This window comes from Grammomys surdaster, unplaced genomic scaffold (genome assembly GCF_004785775.1).
Source record: "Grammomys surdaster isolate TR1022 unplaced genomic scaffold, NIH_TR_1.0 126051, whole genome shotgun sequence".
Classification (NCBI taxonomy): domain Eukaryota; kingdom Metazoa; phylum Chordata; class Mammalia; order Rodentia; family Muridae; genus Grammomys; species Grammomys surdaster.
Window position 1 is genome coordinate 2,464,621 of NW_021620862.1, and position 22,924 is coordinate 2,487,544.

The window sequence follows — 22,924 nt, forward strand, 5'->3', positions numbered from 1 at the left end:
CATCTCTTTAAACAATAACCACAAAGGTTGACCTCAACTGCTGTTCCCAGGCCCAGTTTCTAGGTAACTCAGATTATCACATTATCTTTATAACAATGAGTGTTAGCTAAGAGGCTTCTGTTTGCCCAGGTGTATTGCTTTAAGGGCCCAGCTTCCTGATTGCCTCTTATCTTGGGCCCTTCCTCTGGAAAGTGCAAGTCTTTGGAATGTGTTTCTCCCGATGTGTCCTGGGGCAGTTAATTTTTGAGTTTAAACTGAAACCTGAGATTCTTTCAATTTTAAATTTAAACTGAGACCTGAAATTTCTATACAAGACACAAAGAGAAATAGGCAAAAAACAAAGGCACTTCCTTCCAGTATTCAAGATGCTACTACCCATAGTTAGGGTGCACTCTGCTATTTCCTTTAATGTAATCAAGAAGATTCCTCACAGGTCTGCCCAGCAGCTTGTCTCTGAATTAATTCCAGATCCAGTCAAGTTGGCATTGATTCCTATGTAAATTCTGTGATTTTCTAGGCAAACATTGGTCTGCTGTAAGGATAAGAGCTGTGGTGGTGGGATGGTGACTGCCAGGAGATTTGATCTTCAGTCAGCTAACAACTGAGGAAGAGCTAAAGTTTATAGGAAGCATAAGCTCACAGGGAGTGTTTATCCCAGTGGCTCAGTTAGACTACATTCCTGACAAGATGGGCGCTATCAGCTCAGGAAATGTCTGCTATTTGGTCTTGGTGTTAAATATTAAATAAACAGTATCAATTTACCGACTTTGGCTGGAACTTTCACAGGTCTCCCCAACGTTTAAATCTGTTGGTTTCACGATGGCTTTGACCTTTGAGAGAATAACGGTACATTATTATACTTACTGTATTTGGGGGCTGGTAGCAGCAGTTTAAAGACCTAAGGTGCCCATCAACAACTGTGAGATTGTTTCATCTTCCTGATGCTTTGATTTTATCTGAAATCCTTACCCAGTTCCAACTACTGTGTTCTTGACAAGAGAAGCCGCATTATCTTAACAAACATTTCCCAACCCCCTTCGGTGTACCAGGTGCTATTTTAACCAATGCAGGAGATATGAGGGTGAGCAAAATAGAGTTGGCTGCATACAGTGGAGGGAGATGAAATAAACAAATTGGTGAATTTGAAAGTCATAAAACCTACAGGAAAAATAAAACAAGTTGCTGCTAGCTGCGAATGCTAAACATGTTCACCTGATAAAAACGCATGATCTACTGGAGCACTAGAGGGAAATAACAAGCAGTACACAGCTAAAGACTGCCTGCCCCTGGCCTTCCCCTCAGGCTGTGTGTTCACTGTGGCAAAACCTTTAAAGCCAATAGCAACCCTCTTGTTTACTGAAGAGTGTGGTTTGATTCCAGTTTTAAAGTGCAGTGGATGACTACTCTGGTAAGGGGTGCTCTCTTAGGAAAACCAAGGAACAGCTTTCTGAGTTGAGCTGAAATTCAAGTAAGTGGTAAGTCGGAGCTTGACACACAAGAATCCCAGAAAAAGGAAAGTGCAATCAAAAGCCCCAAGGCATGAACGAGTTTGCTACATTAGGAAATGAAAGGCCAAAAAAGGCTGGAGAATAATGAGCAAGAAAGAAAATAGAAGGTGAGGGGGAAGAGTCAACCAGAGCTGCGAGCATCCAGGCAGCTGTAGGTACTTGGGATTGATTGCTTTTGATTTACACTACAATAGGGAACCAGAAGAATCTTCATGGAGGGGGAGAGGGGAGGGGTTGGAGGAGGTGGTGGAAGAATTCATGAAATGATTTACATCTTTAAATTGTTACTTTGACTTCTGAATGGAGACCAAACTGAACACAGGCAAAGGGCAGGAGGATGGGAAGAACTGGGAAATCGGTGGGTAAAGAATAGTCAAGCAATGCAGCCTGGCTTTTCATCCTGGCTCCTCTACAAAACTTTCCCAATCCGCTTATCACCTGATAGTCAGAATGGAAATAAAAATTAACCTATCAGTAAGAGAATAGGATCAAATGAAATCACATGACTGAGGTGGCAGTGAAAGCAAAGCATTTTGAACATCTAAATTAAACCAACTGTGCATTTCTAGTCATGGGAAGTGAGCATGAAACATCACATTTGCTCCTACTTCTTTTCCTGTCTCCTTTTAGATCCTTCACCCATTAATTCATTTGGAGCTTCCATAGTATACCATATGGAAAATGTAGTTTATAGTATATAGTATTCTCTTAACATATATAATCATAAAACACAGTCTTGGTTTTCATTTTGCTAGGAATAAGTCTCTGTGAAGAAGCTCAGCTTTGAGGTGATTTATTCTCCTAATGGAAACTGGAGGACACAAAAACACCATTACACACACACACACACACACACACACACACACTGGACATAGACACACACACAAGACATACACACATATACATACACAGACACACATCAGGAGGAGGCACACACATGCACACACACACACAGACACATACACATGCCCTACACATACATGCACACAGACACACCAACACAGACATGTACATAAACACAGAGAGAGAACACGTCCTCATATCACGCAGACTGCATGCAGAAATTTCCTAGCCAGAAAAGTACAGATTTTAATTAGAAATTCAAGTGAATTGGGGAGCTGATTACAGCTTAGTCAGTGTAGCTTTTGCTTTACAATCACAGGACCTGAGTTTGATCTCCTAGACCCCACATTATTAAGCTAAGCATAGTAGCATGCATATGCAATCCCAGTACAGGGAAGAGAGAAACAGATGGATTCCTGTGCTTCCTGACCTGAAAACCTAGACTTTTATTTTTTCTTAATCAAGTTCAAGGCCAATGACTGACTCCATATGAAGAAAAGAAAAAAGAAAAATCAGGTGCATAAGCATATGACATGGCAAATTCCAAACCAAAGAAAAAAAATCCAGACCAGTGGGAAGCAAGGATGAATGAGTCAGCCTTTGAAGAGAGCTGTTGTATACGTCGTCTTCTCCTACATGCAGAGGTAAGTGTAAAAATCTGGTCGAGCAGTGGTGGAACATGCCTTTAATCCCAGCACTTGGGAGGCAGAAGCAGGCAGATTTCTGAGTTCGAGGCCAGCCTGGTCTACAGATTGAGTTCCAGAACAGCCAGAGCCACACAGAAACCCTGTCTCAAAAAACCAAAAAAAAAAAAAAAAAAAAAATCTGAAAATGAGTAATACCCTTGCTTGGCAGCTTTTAAAAACTGAATTTACATTCCTTGCAATCTCACCTCCAAGTAATCAGGCATGATAAGTGAACAAAGCAACCTGGTCCGGTTTGAATGATGAGTGGCTATGAATGAGGCTCTCTTAAAGGGGAAAGAGTCTCCCAGCCTGAGCCACAGCCCCACTGACACCCATGTTCTCAAAAGCCTCAACTTCTGCACGAATCCTGAGGGATCGATCCAACCCAAACTCACTTGGATAAAGATGCAATCTGGCCACGAGAAAGAACCTCCTAGCTTGTCCTGGTGAAACCAGACTGAGACAGAGTAAGGCAAAGTTCACCATCTGCACCCTGCTGCCCTTGCCCACCATGGCCTCATTTCTCCCCTGAGCAGGACACGTTGTATTTAACTTGATTACAGGAAAGGGTTAAAAGTACTTTCGAATGGAGGCATCTGTGATTTGTTACAGCTTTGAGCAGGAAGTCTCCATAAAGGCCTCCCTTGGTAGTCTCACTATCTAGCATCAGGACCATGGACTGACTTACATCATAGAAGCCCAGGTATAGAGTGAAGGACACGCCTGCAGCTTCAGAGGTGAGCTTTGGCCTACTAATTTACAGGCCAGTAACCAGAAACTGATAGTTCTGGGTTCTGAGAACTAGAGATTCTTGAAACTTCCATATTATCTACACATCCACTATCTTCTGTTATTTCTGATGCCTTGACTCTCTACTGTCTACATCATCTCTTCCTCTGCAGCTACTACAACCATTAACAGCCACTCAGCCTGTTCTACCCATAATAAACAGCAGGTGAAGCAAGAAAAGATAGATCATTTAGGAAAAGTTTTTATTGGGCATAATGCTGCCACACCAGGGGCAGTGCCTCAGAGCATCTCAGCCTGACTTTAAGAAAACTAAACAGTCTGATTTTACAGCCTAGAAGGACTAGTGTGTGACATGGGTATGGAAACACAAATAAAGGTTTGTATTTGCACCAATCATAGGCTCCATAGAAGAACCAATCATAGGTTCTACATTTCACCAATCATGACTTGCTGAGCCACTAAATCGCTGAATTGCTTTAGGGCCATCTGAAATTTCCTGAGGCTTTTCTTGCCTGGAGTAATGTTTTCCAAGGCCAGTTCAGATACTCTAAAGCTGTTGGGAATGGAGTGAGAGGCATATCCCTGGTAGCAAGTATGGGTATGGTGGTCTCTGTATCTGCTAGAGTATTCTCAAAGCAGTTCTAAAGAGTCCAAAAGTAGTCATCTTGCCACAAGGGTCATCTGACCTGCTGCCAGAGAATAGCTTTTAGACATATGGAAGGGTCTACCCACGGCCATCCTGTGCCCTGAAGGACCTGTTTCCTGTGATTGTTCCATCTTCATGGAAAAAAGTATTTAAGAGTCCTCACAGTGCAGAAATAGAAATCTTAATGAAAAGCCAGCTCTCTCTATTCTTTTTTATCATAGTCAATAGCATTCAATAGCCTGAAGAGTGCTGAACCCCTGTCCCAGTGTCATGGGAAGAGTTGGGTCCCTCTATATGTCTCAACAAGATGTAAGACTCTCAATCTGCTCTTCTCCAATCTAAGACTGAAATCAAGTGTCTCCAAAGAAGAGAGAAACATAAAGCCATCTCATTTTCTTTTTCTAGTCCCTAATCAAGCACAGATGTTCTTTTAAGCCATTGTGTCTTAGATATTGGCTTTTGTCACCTGGGGTTGTCATCAGAATGATCTGTCTCTTCAGATGTTAGGTTAAAACCATCTTCTAAAGGTTACCATGCTAAATCCTTGTTTCCAACCACCTTTCAGCCTAGACCTAAAATGATGATAGAGTGAAACTAGTTCAAGAGATCTACAGGGACACTATAGCTCAAGAGATCTACAGGGACACTATAGTTCAAGAGATCTACAGGGACACTATAGTTCAAGAGATCTACGGGGACACTATAGTTCAAGAGATCTAAGGGGATACTATTTTGCAGTAATATTTTGGTCTGGAGGATGACTTTCTCTGTTTCTTACTCAGGTCATTTAAGAGGATGTAACTCTCTTGGGTTTTTCTTTTAGTAGATTGCTTTTCTTTGCTTTTATTACTAATGTGTATGTGTGTATGTGTGTATGTGTGTGTGTGTGTATACACATATACACACACATACACATATGCACATAAACCTACATATACACATATGCACACATGTGTGTGTGTGCTTCTGAAGTCCATGAGAGGTGGAGTTCCAGGTGTTATTGAGCCACCTGAGTGTTGAGAACCAAACTCCAACCCTCTGGAAGAACAGCCTGTACTCTTCACCATAAATGCATCTCTCCAGCATGGATCTACCTATCTCTTGAGAAAAATGCCATTATTTACCTCACTCAAGATACCTGTGTGAGAACAGTGAGTCTCGGATCACTTTTATGGAAAATGTTTCTAGAAAAATGGATAGAATGGTTGCTATTGCTTTCTCCTCTCTCAGTCTACTGCAGCATTGTAGTGTCACATCTGCCAATTCACACAAAGCCCTGTCATTTAATGATTGTAAGATTGACTTCTAAAGATCTTTTGAACTGTACATTGCTATCTCCTCTCAATTCAAAACCAATAGTTTCCAAGATAAAGTTTCAACTTGAAAAGTACACTGCTAGCTGTTTGGATACTGCTTCTCTAGGTCTTCCTACACATTCAGACCTCCATCCAGCTTGCCTGACCCCTCATTCATTCACCCAGCTATTCAAACAGCCATGCTATGGGCATTTCCAATGTGGGAATCACTGGAAAGTCCTTGTACCATGAGAATGAATTATATGTATCCATCAGAAGCCCATTCCCTAGATGAAATGACCACAATAATACAACCCTTGTGAAAGAAAGATATATTATGGGCTAGCATAGGAACACAATGAAAGAGACTTACTGGACGTGAGTAAATCAGAGAAGACTTCTCAGAAAAGGTGGTAAGGGGCTACTATCTGAAAGGGGCATAAATATCTAGCATGTGGGAAGACAGAGCGGGTACAGGGACCAGCACCAGTGAGTAAATACGCAGCAGACACTGGTCATTCTTGCCTTCTGGTTCTGATGCCAGACTAGAGGCTCCAAGTGTGTACTCTAAATCTTCACTTGAGGATCAATCAACCCAGATCCTGCCCTTTTGGAAAACCACTCCTTCAGATGGAAAAGGGCTCTTTCACACTGTGAGGCTTTGAGTTAAGATTTGAGGTGACACTCAACAATAGCACCCAGCCACCACCCAGTCAGCTGTGAGATCTTGAGGATGAACAAAGGAGTCTCTAAGAGCCTTGTTAATAGGTGTTAATAGGTGATGATAGGTCAGTTCGTCAGGATGTGGTTCCCACCACGAGTCAAGGAGCAGCTGTAGTTTTTCTCTCTGCAGACACCGCAGGGAGAAATGATACACAAATGAACAACCCAGAAAAGTATGCTTATGAGGGAGGTTTACTAATGCCCAGTTTTCATTCAATACCTTTGAGGTATGAGTAAGAAGGTCTGCCAGTTCTAGAAAGGGACTTGAGAAGAGGAAGTGGGAGAGGAAGAGGGAGAGAAGAGGTCAGGCAGCTGGATGGCTAGAGTAGTTTGAGAAAGGTAAAGATGAATCTGCATGAAGCACAATGCATGCAGTAAGTGAGTTAGTATCTGTGGAACTCGGATGAGACTGCCACCCACAGCCCAGCATTCTACTACCGAAACGCCTTGTGGCTTCCTGGCTTTGATGGTTTAAGAAAGTTCATTGTTTCCATCTCATATCTACAGAAACCCCAGTGCTGAGCTTTTCTGTATACATGGCATGGCATCATGGAAGCCACATGGAAGTCAGAGGGCAACTTGTGAGAGTTCCTTCTCCCCTCCCACCATGTGAGTTCTGGCTATTGGACTCAGGTCACTGGGCTTGGTGGCAATCGATTTTAACCAATGCTAGCTTCCTCCCCCAAATATTTGTGAGTTTCCAGGGATAAGGTCTGCTTGGTATGTCTTCATGCCTTACTCCTCTCCTTTCACAAGATTTCTCTATGACTCTCTTAATTGGCTCGTTTTGATTCAGCAACTCACCAAGATGGTATCCCACACTTTTACGACATGTGGCAGTGATAAGCAAATGAAACAAAAACTGGGAACAATGTGTGCTTGCATCCCACCCCAACCTTACTGTGGAAAATGTCTCCCTGGACAGATTTCACTCGGAGATAATGACTGTCCCTTGTGCAGTTGCAGACACACTTAGAACTCTACAATTCTCTGCTTGCTTCTGCTTTATCGTCTACTCTTCTTCCTTGAGCTAATGAATCTCAAAATTCTTATTCATTTACTGTGTAGATGGATTTGGTCCAGTTTTATAATTAGTTAAAACAAGGTAGTCTGGCATGTGGAGTGTTTTCCTGTCCACTAAGATCTCTAAAGCCCCATCAAGTCATATTCTTTGACAGAAAAACACCAGCATGAAACAGGGCTTACTATTTTTGCAAATGACACAGGCAACAGCTACCACCTGTGGACAGATGTACCTCTCCCTGCTACACAGAAGAAGTAAAGAAGGGTAATATTGTTGATTATAAGACCCATCATTTTCTAAAGCATAGCCTATAAGATGATCTCTTTGATTGCATCCCAGGAAAAAAATTAAAATGGAGTAGCATTGCTGGAGGTCCTGAAAATGGAGTCTATAGGCCAGCGTTAAGTGGATCTCAGACATGTGGACAGAGGGACCCACAGATACACCAAACTCCAGACATAAACTGACCTTTGGAGCATCATTAATCTGTTAGAACAAGGGAATCCTTTCCTGAAATACCCAGAGTTTGAGACTTCACACAGTCACTCTTTAACAAAACGGCTTAACTCGTGGTGCCAGCAACTGCCACAGTACCTGGATTACCAGGCCTCCTTTTGGTTTAAAGCTCTAAATATGGCCACTGTTTTTGTGGAACCTCAGCACATTTTTTAACATTGGTTGAATATGTATCTTCCCAGATTGCAATTCTTTTTTTTTTCCACTTTGCAAGGTTTTGCCTTGTTTGACAGCAGTTATGGGTTGAGGGAGCACACAGGCCTGACCCCCGTGTTCCATTTGACCATGTGAGGAGACCCACGGCAGTGCTGGTGGTGCTGGGGGACCAGCCAGAAGAGCTCAGCCGGAACCACTGGCTTTGAGGCTTTGTGTTCATTTCGCCTTCGGCCCCTTCTCGATAGGCTTCCCGATGTCCTTCCCCCGGAGCTTGAGGACGATGGCTCTCTCAATTTTGCCCAAAACCTGGTTATTCGGAATGGCCCGTCCACTTTCATAGTCTGGGATGACTTGCGGCTTTTCACTGATTTTCGTGGCCAGGTCCTTCTGTGTCAGGCCTTTGCTCTGCAGGACCCGCTGGATCACTTTGCCCACCTCCAGGGTCACCCTGTCGTAATGCAGCTCCTCTGTCTCCCGGTCTAGCTTGGCTGTGTTTTTAGTGATGTAGTGCTGCTTGTTCTGGCCAGCAGCCCATTTCTTGGATGTCTCCACATCTTCTTCTCATCGCTGGGCCGCTAAGATGGCCTGCTTAGACTTGGCCTGTGCGGCCTTTGGGGCCTTTCTTGCGCAGCACCGTCACAGTGTCCCAGTCACTCTCAGCCATGGCGCGGCAGGGGCGAAGGTCCGTCCAGAGGCTCAGGCAGCTGCTCGAGACCCGGCGGCAATGCAACGTCCCAGATTGCAATTCTAATTAGCCTCTGAAATGTGATTTCCTTTATTCACAACTAGGCTTGTTTTAGTCAAAGCAGGTCAATGACTTCACAACATACACACTTTACATCGAAGGATGTGGAAGTTCAGAAAGATGAAGTACTTCTCTTAAGAAAACAGGATCATTACACAGACACAGAAATGGCCCTTGTTAGAGAAAAATAGGCTACCACAGCATTCCTCAGACAACTTGTAACTCCATTGTAGTTCCATCTTCACGACAAATGACCTCCGCACCCCCATGCTGCAACAACTGTCGATTGCTGTGACATGACTAGAAAGAACCAAAGAGCAACAAGGAGAAGTAGAAACTGAATTCCTGAAGAACCTCTGTCGGTTCCCAGAAAAGACAGAATAGTCCATCCTCTTGATTAGCCTAAGCAGCTTCCCCATTCTTCCATCTTGAATCTGTGCCCTCCTGGCCTTACCGTGTGGAGAAGCTGATTTAAGAGTCTGTCTTCCACTTCCCCAGTTATTGACTAAAAATGAAAACCTCCTTCACTGCTCAGTTTTTGTATTGGTTCCACAATTCTGAGAGGTAAGGTAGGACGAAATCGAAGTAAAAGATTAAAAATAGCTTGCAGGTCTTCAATGGCTGACTGTACTCCACAAGGAAAATCTCAGTTTGTACCCAGAATACATCCCACAAGATCAGTTTCAAACCATCAGTAGGGCATCACTGCATACGGTGTAAGGGAAAAAGAGAGCAAATGAGTTCAGTAGAATTACAACAGACCAATAACCCAAGGATACAGACAGTAATAAAGTACAGCAAAGAGAGTAAGAAATATTTATCACTGTTTTTTAAAATGCTAGTTAGTTCACAGTATAAACAATTTTAATTTTCAAAAACTTGTGTTTAATAAATAACCAGCATGCAGAATTTTAACAATGGACTCTAACAGAGTAATATAAGCTACTCTATTAAATACACAACTAACTCCTTCTTCAGTGCTCATAAATATAATCCAGATTTAGAGGAACTAGGGAAGGAAACAGCATTAGGATGTAGAGAAAATTGGAAATGGCTTCTGTGTGGAAGGAGAAAAGCAAAACTTCATAGAGCTAGGGCTTAAAGATGGAAGAGGCAAAGGGTTTATATTAAACAATACGATTACATTGGGTTTGGGTGCATTCATCCTGAGTTCTGAACTTAGTTCAGTAGACAAAATGATCAGAGAACTGTGTGCTTGCTTGTCTATTGATCATTGCAAAGTCATAAACACAATATGAGTATAATGACTTCTTATTATGAAGACAAAACATGAAATAATAATGATCACCATTTCTCTGAATTGAGAAAATGTTGACTTGGTTTGGAGAGAGAAAAAGATATGGTATCAATGCCAAATGCTCTTTTCAACATTTCCATGCTGAAACATTGCTATGAGAACTTAAGTGACTAAAGACAATAATCCTCCCCAAATTTTCCCACCAGAACCTTCAGGTATCATCTATAACCCCTAATGTCACAGGGCAGAGCCAGAGACCAAATGAGGAGGAAAGACAGCCTGTAGCAAGCACAGGTGTTGTTTCCTTTATGTCCTCCATCTCTCCCTTCCACCCCAGCTCTTACACTTTTTCTGTCTCTTCTCCATGGGGTTACTTGAACCCTGAGGGAAGGACTGGGTTTTATGAAGATTTCCTCTTAGGGCTGAGTGTTCGGATGCTTTTTACTCTTCATATAATGTCTGGCTGAACGTCTTTGTATTTGTCCCCATCTGTTGCAGGAGGAAGCTCCAATGATGATGGCTGAGTAAGGCTCTGATCTGTGCACATAGCAGAACGTCATTAAGAGCCATTTTATTGCTACATTCTTTTAGAATAGTAGTCGTTGCTTTTTCCAGGACCCTGAGCTTTCTAGTCTCAGGCTCTTGGTCACTCAAGCAGTGTCAGGTATGGGTTTCATCTCCTGAAGTGGGCCTTAATTCAAATTGGATGCTGCTTGGTTACTCCACAGCTCTGCATATTTTCCAGGTGGGACACCATTGTAGATTAAAGAGGTTATGGCTAGGTTGCTGTTTATATTTCTCCTTTGGTAACATGCAGAGTACCTTCCTATACCAAAACATGCTAGCATACAGGGATGAAGACTCTATGTATGTAGGCACCATTTCAATGTTCAATGAGCTGAGTATGCATTGTCTTCAGCAATGATACCTTGCTGAGGATTTGTTGAGAGTAACAGCCTGGGTTGTTTGTGGATTCTCATGAGACTCCTTGGGCCAACAATTTGATTAGTTGTAACCCAATCCTGGTACTCCTTTGGTGACAAAAGATGTCCAGTTGAGAATCTTTTTCCTCCATTATTTGGCAATTTGATTTAGATCACCTTCATACATATATATATATATATATATATATATATATATATATATATATGAAGCTTTTACTATACCAGGTTTCCATACTATCCCTCAAAAGGCCCTTATTTTCAGCTGTCTCTCTTCATATTCCTTCCCCCCTCCTTTTCTTCCCACCCTCTTTCCACTTGATCCTCATGTTCCAGTCTCCCCACCCCCAGCCCATTTTAACTATCTATTCTATTTCCCTTTCCTAGAGAGATATTTCTGTTCTCTTTAGTCCCTTACTCTATACTAACCTCTGTGGTTGTATGAAATGCAGCTTGGTTATTTTTGACTTAACAGCTAATATTTACATGGAAGAGAATGCACAAAATATTTGTCTTCCTTGGTCTAGGTTACTTCACTCAGAATGATACTTTTTACTTCCATCAATTTACCTCTGAGTTTCACGATTTCATTTTTTAATGTGTGAATTATACTCCTCCCCCCCCCTCTCTCTCTGTGTGTGTGTGTGTGTGTGTGTGTAACATGAGGGTAAAATGTCATAAGCAAGTGATAATTTTCCTGGGTTCTTAGTTCTCTACTGATGAGAGACTCCAACTAGACTCCTGGGTAAAGGCTTCTTTGTTGGGAGCCGACTCCTAGCTGAAGGCAGCTATCATCTTTACAGCTATCTCGAGCCATATACCCTGACAAGAGACTTGTTTTCAACAGCCTGCAACAGCTGAACACACTCTGATAAACATCTTGTTTTTTCTCACATATCTTGTTTTGCTGTTTAGTGCCACCAACTACAAGGCACACATGGTCTCCATGCTGCTAGACACACACACGTGGTCTCCTCACTGCTAGCTAGACACACGTGATATCCACACTGCAAGGCACATGACGTAGTGCCTTCAGCTGTGCTTGTCCACAAAGACAAGACACGTGGTAAAGGATATAAATACCTAAGATTTCCTTTCAATAAAAAGAGACTTGATCAGACTCCCTGTCTTGTCTCCATTCTTCACTTCTCTCACCCCAATTCTCTCTCTTGCTAGACCCTGACCCGCAGACCAGAGCAGCAGAATGGGCCGTTACAAAGTGGCCCCCCGAACGTGGGACAGCTCAGGCGGTTACAAAGTGGTGCCCAATGTGGGGCTCCAGTAAGCGGGATGCAGTGGGGGAATTAGAAGCGTACATCCTCACTCCTGCACTGGAGACCCTGTTGACTGACACAAACAGGTGGTTACAATGTGGCGTCCAACTCGAGGCAGCAAGAAAGAGAGGCCCAGTGAGGAACATTACCAGAAGAAGGGTTGACTGAAAATTCAGAAGTGAAACAGAGGTGATTGACACAGGAAACTGCCGTGTGGAGATCAGTAGGTCATAGTAATGATAATGGGACAAGAAATAAGTCAGCCTGAACTCAACTCTCTGCTTTTGTTTTGTTGCTTGCTGTTTACATGTATCAATTGTCTGCTTTTGTTTCGCTGTTTAAATCCTGTCTTTCATGTTCAAAAGAAAAAAAAGAAACATAGAATCCAAAATACGACCAAAGGTTGAAATAATCGATTTGTCAGAGCCAGATTGTGCTGACCTAGAGGAAGAGACAGCCAAATACTACGACCCTGAATGGCCCTCTTCCGGAAGACCCCCTCCCTATGCTCCTCCACCTCCAGATGCTCCTGCTATGGGGATTGTGGTTGTAAATCCCAGAAAAGAGTTGCAGGACAAAATTTCTGTCCTTAAACAACAAATTTCTCTTCTTAAACAACAAATAGAGTTAGAAAAGGAGTATAAGGACTTAATTAATTAGCTTGAAAAATTAAAGACAGGGAAGATGTCTCGAGAGGACAAAGAAAATCCCTCAGGTCCTTGAGTTCCTCAACCCGGAGTCCAAAGGCAGCCCCTGTCCTCTGGTTTTAGTTCAGCCACAGATCAGCCAGAGGAGGGAGAGGCTGAGGTTTTCCCTGTATCAGAGACTAGAGACGCTCAAGGGGTTGCGTGGAGACATCATACAGGGTTTAATTTTCAAATTATTAAAGAATTAAACAATTCAGTGTCACAATATGGTGCCACTGCTCCCTTTACTCTTGCAATCTTAGAATTTGTTACAGAAGAGTGGTTGACTCCTGGTGATTAGAATTCTCTAGCGAGAGCAGTTTTTAGCAGTGGTGACCATCTTATTTGGAAATCAGAGTATCATGAAAATTGTAAAGAGACAGCTAAGAGAAACATTCAGACAGGTAATGGTTGGTCCTTTGATGCCTTAGTAAGAGAAGGGCAATTTGCGTCTAGTGATAACCAGATGCAATATGACCCAGGCTTATTTGCTCAAATTCAAAATGCAGCTATGAAGGCTTGGCATAAACTCCCGGTAAAGGGAGACCCTGGTACATCTTTGACCTAAGTCAGACAAGGGCCTGACTAATGATTTTCTGATTTTGTTCATCGATTAATGACAACAGCAGAGAAGATTTTTGGTAATACAGGGACAGGTGTAGGTTATGTGAAACAACTTACATATGAAAATGCCAATCCTGCCTGCCAAGCAGCCATTAGACCCTATAGGAAAAAGACAGACCTTACTGGGTATAACAGACTCTGTTCTGACATAGGGCCCTCCTACCAACAGGGCTTAGCTATGCCAGCTGCCATATAAAGACAATCAATAAGAGATTTTTTGACAAGTGGAGACAAAAAAAAAAGCCTGTTTTAAATGTGGCAAGCCTAGACACTTTACAAAAGATTACAAGACAAAAAATTAGTTAACCCAGAGATGTCCCAGAAAACAGCTTGGCCTATGCCCATGTTGCAAACATGGAAGACATTGAGCTAGTGAATGTAGGTCCAAGACAGATACACAAGGAAACACCCTTTCCCATAATCAGGGAAACAGAAACAGGGGCCAGCCCCAGTCCCCAAACCAACACAAGCCAAAACAGGCTTATGGGGCAGTCAGTTTCATACCAACAAACAACAACCCCTTTCAGAACCTAGTCGAGCAACACCAGGAAGCACAAGACTGGACCTCAGTTCTGCCACCCACACAATATTAACCTCAGAAATGGGACCTCAGGCCTTACCCACTAGAGTGTTTAAACCACTCTATCCAAATGTGTTTGGCCTGATAGTGGGAAGAAGCAGTGCTACTATACAGGGACTACAAATTTTTCTGGAGTTATAGACAGTGATTATCAAGGTGAGATTAAGGTAATGGCCAAGACAATACAGAATATAGTCACCATTCCTACAGGAAAGAAGATAGCTCAACTATTATTACTTCCATTGATCTCTACTAATCATAAATATAAGAGTCCTAAGAGAAAAGATCAAGGCTTTGGTTCCTCTGATACATACTTTGGTTCCTCTGATTCTCAAATGGCAGATACTACAGGCTGGCTGCCAGAGAGACTGATTAAACAAATAGACAACAATAACAAATCCAGAGAGGAGAAGTCCCATGGAAAACATATTTTTTTCTTTGCAGGAAAAAAGAAGATGCTTCACTAGAGCAGATCAACCAGCATACCCGACTTAGAAAGTTCTCAGTACAGAAGAAGACATCACCACTCGTGCCTCTAGGGTGGCTCTATTAGACTCTTGGTTCCCTGATTTATGATTTAGTGGGGTACATTGTTTAGACTCAAGAGAGAACCTATTACCATAGTTACTATAGTTGTTTTTGGGGGGTTTGAGATTGATTAAGACAGAGACAGAGCTTTCCTTACTTGTTTTGTTAAGATCAAAGCTATGATCAGTTCTATACTTATATAGATTTAGATTCAGAAAGAATGGAATCTGCTGTATCACATTTATAGAATTCATTACCCTTCTTAGCTAAAATAGTGCTACAGAATAGAAGAGGCTTATATGTTTTACTCCTCCAACAGAGAGAGTTGTGTGCTACCCTTAAAAAAGAGTGCTGCTCTGAGACAAAATGGTTTACACCAACCATTCAGACATTAAGTCTCTTGTCTCTCGGTTTCATGCTGTTCAACAGACTGATGGCTTTTGTACGACAATAGATAGATGCTATTCAAATGAAACCCATACAGCTCCGTTATTACAGACTGGAAGTAGAGACTCTAAAACCTCTGTTATCAAGACTGTCTCCTCAAAGGCCTTCAAGAGTCTGACATATTCAGAGGCAGATGCTCACAATTAGCCATTGAACTGATAATGGGGTTCTCAATGGAGGAGTTAGAGTGAAGACTGAAGGAGCTGAAAGGATTTGCGGCACCATGAGGAGAGCAACAATACTAACCAACCACAGCTCCCAGGGTCTAAACCACCAGCCTGGGAGCACTTAGGGAGGGATCCAGGGCTTCAGCTGAATATGTAAGAGTGGAGGGCCCTGCTGGGCATAGGTGGAAGATGAGATCCTTGACCTCATGAAGGCTGGATGCCCCAGGGGGTGGGAATATTGAGGGTGGGGAAGTGGGAGTGGGGGGGTAGGTAGGTGTTACATCCACAGAGAAGAAGGAGGAGGGGTAAGGGGATAGGGGGTTCCTGGGTGGGTGGGTGATGGGGTAAGGGGACAACATAGGAAATGTAAATAAAACATCCAATAAAAAATTAAAAAAAAAAAGACTGACGAGGATTAACCCCTAACTTACGACCTAAGCCAAATAGTCAATAATGAGTAAGAGAACACCTCAAGACCCTTGCCCCAAACTGGGAGGCCTCACTATCCTAAGACAAGAGCTCAACCAATGACTGTTGAGTATCCAGAGACAGAAAAAAGAGGCTGAGGTCCTTTGTTTCAACCTAAGACAGACACGGTTTCTGTAAGTTTTCCCAGCCTTCCCTTTCGAAAACAAATTTAAAAAGGGGGACCTGTTGGGAGCTGACTCCTAGCCGAAAGTGGCTATCATCTTTACAGCCATCTCGAGCCATATACCCTGACAAGAGACTTGTTTTCAACAGCCTGCAACAGCTGAACACACTCAGATAAACATCTTGTTTTTCTCACATATCTTGTTTTGCTGTTTAGCACCTCCAGCTGCAAGGCACAAGTGGTATCCACACTGCTAGGCGCACGTGGTCTCCTCACTGCTAGCTAGACACACGTGATATCCACACTGCAAGGCACATGACGTAGTGCCTTCAGCTGTGCTTGTCCACAAAGACAAGACACGTGGTAAAGGATATAAATACCTAAGATTTCCTTTCAATAAAAAGAGACTTGATCAGACTCCCTGTCTTGTCTCCATTCTTCACTTCTCTCACCCCAATTCTCTCTCTTGCTAGACCCTGACCCGCAGACCAGAGCAACAGAATGGGCCGTTACAAAGTGGCCCACCAAGTGTGAGACAGCTCGGGCAGTTACACTTCTTTGCCTTCCATTTTCCTTTACATCCTGCCTCATTAAAAACCATTCCTGGCCCACATAGCTCCTTATTTATGTGTTGGAGATTACAGAGGCAACAGAAGCCAGGATTTGTGGAATCCAATTTATCCAAAGAAACTAGCTAAGAACAGAACCTCTACTGGACATTGGGGCAACAGTATAGAGCAAGACAGGGAAAGACCTCCCTATTTGTGACAAATGTGCCTGTACTGCTCTGTGATCACCTAGAGAGTTAACCGTTGGATGACTGTTGGATGATGTTTTCTAGTTCCACCCTTTTGCCTAAGAATTTCTCAAATTCATTGTTTTTAACAGCAGAGTAATACTCTATTGTGAAAATGTACCACATTTTCTGTATACATTCCTCTGTTGAAGGACATCTGTGTTCTTTCCAGCTTCTGATTATTATAAATGAGGCTGCTATGAGCATAGTGGAGCATATGTACTTGTTATATGTCAGAGCATCTTCTGGGTATATGCCCAGGAGTGGTATAGCTGGATGCTCAAGTAATGCTATGTCCAATTTTCTGAGGAACCACCAGACTGATTTCCAGAGTGGTTATACTAGCTTGTAATCGCACCAACAATGGAGGAGTGTTCCTCTTTCTCCACATCCTCGCCAGCATCTGCTATCACCTGAGTTTTTTATCTTAGCCATTCTGACTGGTAGGAGGTGGAATCTCAGGGTTGTTTTGATTTGCATTTCCCTGATGACTAAGGATTTTGAAGATTTCTTTAGGTGCTTCTCAGCTATTTGAATTTCCTCAGGAGTTTAGAAGCCTTTGTTTAGCTCTGTAACCCATTTTTAATAGGGTTATTTGTTTGTCTGCAGTCTAATTTCTTGAGTTCTTTTTATATATTGGATATCAGCCCTCTATAAAATGTAGGATTGGTAAAGATCTTTTCCAAATCTGTTGGTTGCCATTTTGTCCTAGAAAATATCATCCTGAGTGAGGTAACCCAATCACAAAAGAACACACATGGTAGACACTCACTGGTAAGTGGATATTAGCCCCAAAGCTCACAATACCCAAGATACAACTCACAGACCACATGAAGCTCATGAAGAAAGACAACCAAAGTCTGGTTGCTTTGGCCCTTCTTAGAAGGAGTAACAAAATACTCATGGGAGCAAATATGGAAACAAAGTGTGGGACAGAAACTGAAGGAGAGGCAATCCACAGACTGCTCCACCTGGGTATCCATCCCAGGTGCAATCACCAAAGACAGATGCTGATGTGGATGCCAGGAAGTGTATGCTGACAAGAGCCTGATATAGCTGTGTCCTTAGAGGTCTGCCAGATTCTGACTTATACAGAGGTGGATGCTCACAGCTAACCATTGAACTCATCATGGGATTCCCAATGGAGGAGTTAGAAGACTGAAGGAGCTGAAAGGGTTTGTGACCCCAAGGGGAGAGCAACAATACTAACCAAGCAGAGCTCCCAGGGTCTATACCACCAGCCTGGGACCACGTATGGAGGGATTCATGGCTCCAGCTGTATATGTAGGGAAGGATGGCCTTGTAGAGCATAGGTGGGAGAGGAGGTCTTTGGTCCTGTGAAGGCTGGATGCCCCAGTGTGGGGGAATTCAAGAGTGGGGAGGTGGGAGTGGGTAGGAGGGAGGGGGCACATCCTCATAGAAGCAGGAGGGGAGGTGGGATAAGAGGTTCCTGGGGGTGGGGAAAAGGGGAAAGGGGATAACATCTGAAACGTAAATAAAATATCCAATAAAAATATTATTAAAGAAAAAAAAAAGAACTCGTTGACTGCAAAAGTTTCAGGATTCAGCACATAGCCTCCTGAAATCTATTCAACTCCTTGTCATCAGGCTAAACAGGGTATAGTTACATAATTAAAATAAAGGAACAAAGTTATACCAAGATTATTATCTTATTAAAATGGCCCATCACCAGCACATCTTCCAAAGCCAAGACAACCTTACTACTGACGATATTTCTTTTAAGAAATCAATTAGATAGTTCCATTACAAACAGCATATGCAAGATAATTATGTGATTTTTCTTTTAAAAAGCCAAGACAAATGTCTAAAAGCATTTTCCATTCTCTTCTACACTCTAGTGTTGGAGATGAGGTTGGTTTTCAGTTGGACTCTGGGCCTTTAACCTTGAATGTTCAGTTTTTCTTTGCATAACAATAAGATCTGGCTACTGTACACTCTGTCCAAAAGCTCCAGAAAGCTCCTATTGCTTGGCTTAATGACCTGTGCAACCTAATTGAAAATGGGAAAGTGAACTTCAGGTTTTCCCTGTTCTGCTAACTTCACAGCTACTGTGAAGTGGGCATATCAGCATCTCATTGTCTTGTAGCTATCACTTATCATCTATAGTTTCTTCCAGGGACAGGAACTGGCCACATCATGGATTTGGGTTGAAAATACCTATTTAAAATGGCTCAGAAGGATACCAGGGAGCTTAGCAGATGGCCATGGGCTTAATCCTACATTTCAATCTAAGTTCTATATTTCCCTGATGATGTGATGTGACCTGGAACATTGCAGGTAGTCTGCATAGTCGATTCTTCCTTGTCTCATCTGAAAAATAGGAGCAGAGATTGCAATAGCCACCTCCTTCAGGATTGTCTCTTTTATAAAACAGGGGTATATCTCCCCATAGGTCACAACTGCACCCACGAACCATGTCTGCCTTATTTTTTTTTTTTGTCCTGTTGCTATGATAAAACATTCTGACAGAAGCAACTTAAGAAAGAAGGCATTTTCCTCAGCTCACAGTTTCTGGTGCAAGTCCATCAGGACTGGGAATCAAGGCAGCTGGAAACTGAAGCAGCTATGCATACCACAAACATAGCCAGAAACAGTGCAATGAATGCCTGTTGCTGCTCAAGATTCCTTTCCCCATTAATACCATCCAGGATGCCAGCCAGGGGATGGTACCTCCCATGGTGGGCAAATATAACTTGTTATAGGCATGACCAGAAACTAATCTGTCCCAAGATTCTGTCAAGTTGAAACACTAACCAGAGCATTTCCATATCTGCTACAACTGATGCATCCTAAGGAAACACTTAGCCCAACATAAGCTCTGGTGATGATGATGATGGTGATGGTGGTGGTGGTGGTGGTGGTGGTAAGGGTGATGCAGCAACCACAGGGGATATTGAGTGCCAGACACTATTGTAAACAATTTTAAAGACTAACTTGTTTACATCTTCACAACCAATCTATGTGCTGTGTGTCATTTATTATAACTATTACTCTTATTTAACAAATGAGGAAACTGAGACACAGAGAGTTGGAGTTCAAGTCATATTAATGGAATTCCTTTGGAGAAAGATGCACAAAGCCGTGTCTGCTTAAATCTTTAGAACAAAAAGGCTTTCAGTCTTCAGGGTTCTGCTGTTTGGAATCTACAGGAGACCTCAATGCTCCTTAAAGAGATTCCTCTGAATAGTTTTCACCAGAGTCTGGTTATTTATACATATAAAATGTTATATGAGCAAACAACGGAGTTTAATGAATGCAATTCTTACATCAGGGATAGCTATCGCCTAAACAAAGCAACTTTAAAATGGCTGAAGAGAATTACAAGAAACAATCAAGAAGAGTTATCACTCCCTGTGACTTGAGTCCTTAATGGTTAGGCCTAAGGACTAGCTATGATGCCATTAGAATCACTAGCTATTGAAGGACTGACCTGTGCCTAGCTCTGTGAGACACATGCCTCCACTCCACCCATTTTACATGTAGAAGACTGGCATTCTAGTTCCTTTTTTACACTTGCACACTCACCCCTTCCTCATGTCTGAGTTGAAAGAGCATCTGACTTAAAGAGCCAGAAAGTCTGTGACTCTTGGTACCTCTGACCATCAGCTCCAATGCTATAATTTATAGAGAGTAAAAGCCCAAACTCCATATGTCCACAGTCTTGTAGCTAGAAACACTGCCATGAAGGCTGGAGTCACCCAGCAGAGAGGCTGTGGATAGGGTAACCTGAGAAGAGAGATTGGAAAATAAGATCAAGGGGAAAGGGGGTCCCCAATACTGTCCAAGTTAAATCCAGGGACTTGGCAAGGAAAGAAAGCCATCAAGTGAGAAGTCCCCACTAAAGCAGGGACGATCACCTATCCTGACACTAATGACAAGACCTAACAGACACATGAAGAATACTGGAAGAAGAGGGAGTTCCGCACATATGGAGGCTCTTCAGCTGAGAGAAGTAGCCCGCTCAGCTCATGGTCACAAAAAAAGTACCCCAGGCAGCAGCGGCTCTAGCTCCCTCTAGCTCCATCCCTCAGGCATAGTCTTGGAGCTGGCCAATCTCAGAAGACAGATATGTCACATCACGGCAGATGGTTACACATTGGCTCATTTTTACAGAGAGCTAGCACACTTCCTCATTTAAATACACAAAAAAGAGGTGGCAAGCTCCCCTGTTGAAATTCATCACTCTTACTCTGGTAATTTCCCCTGGTGCCCATTTGGTCAGGAACTGCTTTCCTCATGGCACTTCTCCCAGCTCCCACCCCAGGGATCAGCAGTAGCCAGCAGTTCCCAGCACCCATTATGCCCATGGAGGTAGTAGCTACTCCTTTCCCACATCCCCCTATTGCTGCAGGATGCCAGTGAGCTTCCCAAAAGGCCACGTTGTGATCTTGTCACTGGGGGACAATCTGGCTACTTTGTGGAGTAAACACATCTTACAGAAGAATTGTGGGAGAAGAGAGCATTATAAGTAAACATCATGCTAGAACCAGTAAATCTGAACCCACACAGATTAGTGTAGCTGGGCTGCAAGGATGCTGCCCATGAGGGATACTATCCGTGGAGTCAGACTGAAACTCGCTGGAGCCTCCGTCCCTCTAGCACCTTTCATTTCATGGTTGTTCGATTTAAATACCAATTTGTGGGGATATTTACAAACTGCCCAATAAGAAGAAACTTTAAAAAAAAAAGTTTTCTCCCTGATGGTCAGCTCTCGATTTTCATGAGAGCAATGTCATCTGTCTGGGTCCAACATGATGGTTATCTTTCTCCCCTGAGATAAAAACTGATTCTTAGATATCTGTCCTTATAGAAGCTATTTTGTAAAAACGTAGTGAAATCCTTCTTATGTGAAGATCCTGGGTTGAGTTGCATTACTTAGCCTTTTCCCCCTTTATATCATAGTTGTCTGGTTCTACTGGATGAATGAAGATCCCCAAAAGATTACTAATTACTTTTCTCCTCTCTGCAACCAAACACATAACGAGGGGCAACTTAAGGAAAGGGAAATTAATTTTGACTCACAGCTTCACATCAGGAAAAGCAGGGTGGCAGGTGGCAGCATTCTTTCTAGGCTCTGTGCCACAGTTACCTGGCAGTAGCCAGATGCGCCTGACTCAGTATAAAAGGGGCTGCTCGCCCCTCCTCACTCTCTTACTCTCTTACCCTCTTTCCTTTACTCCCACTCTCTTCCCTCTGTCCCTTCTCTCCCCATTCCCCTCCTGGGTCTCCCTCCAAGTATTCCTGACATGCCTCTTCTCTCTCTCTCTCTCTCTCTCTCTCTCTCTCTCTCTCTCTGCCTTTCTTTATCTCTACTCTCTCATCAACTCCCCTTCTCATGCCCTAAATAAACTCTATTCCGTACTATATCTGTCTTATGGCCTTATATGTCTATGGGCCTGCCGAGGCACCCCCTCCCCCACACCATACCTTGATTCTACCAATCATATCCTGGATCTTTCTTTCTTTTTAAAAAAACACAACAGCCCCAGAGCTTACAGACTAGGGAGCCAAGAGAGAAAAAGCTAGAAACATAACATGAGTATACTTCTAAAATCTGCCCCCTAGAAATCCTTTTCTTTTGGGATATCCCCCATTCTAGTTTTTCAGGACCTACATGAAGACCAAGCTGCACTTACGATACATATGTGCGTGGAGGCCTAGGTCCAGCCCGTGTATGCTCTTTGGTTGGTGGTTCAGTCTCTGAGAGCCCCAGGGGTCGAGGTTAGTTGACTCTGTTGGTCTTCCTGTGGATTTCCTATCCCCTTTGGGCCCACAATCCTTCCTTTTATTCTTCCTTCCATAGGAGTCTCCAAGCTCTATCCACTGTTTTGTTGTGGTGTCTATATCTGTCTGAGTCAGCTGTAGGGTGGAGCCTCTCAGAGGACAACATGCTCATGTCTGCCAGCATAACAGACAGCATTAATAGTGTCAAGGATTGGAGCTTGCCCAAGGCATGGATCTCAACTTAGGTTATTGGTTGGCTATTCCCTCAGTCTCTGCTCCCTCTCCTGTGTCTGCATTTCCTGTAGACAGGATAAATTTGGAGATGAAAGTTTTGTGGGTGGGTTGATGTCTCTATCACTCTACTGGGTTTCTGCCTGGCTACAGGAAGTGGCCT

General features: G+C 42.9%; 1 pseudogene; it reads right to left on the reverse strand.

The window, feature by feature from the left end:
- Positions 1–8,194: 8,194 nt before the first annotated feature.
- LOC114610682 lies at positions 8,195–8,811 on the reverse strand (annotated as a pseudogene).
- Between the last annotated feature and the right edge of the window lie 14,113 nt (positions 8,812–22,924).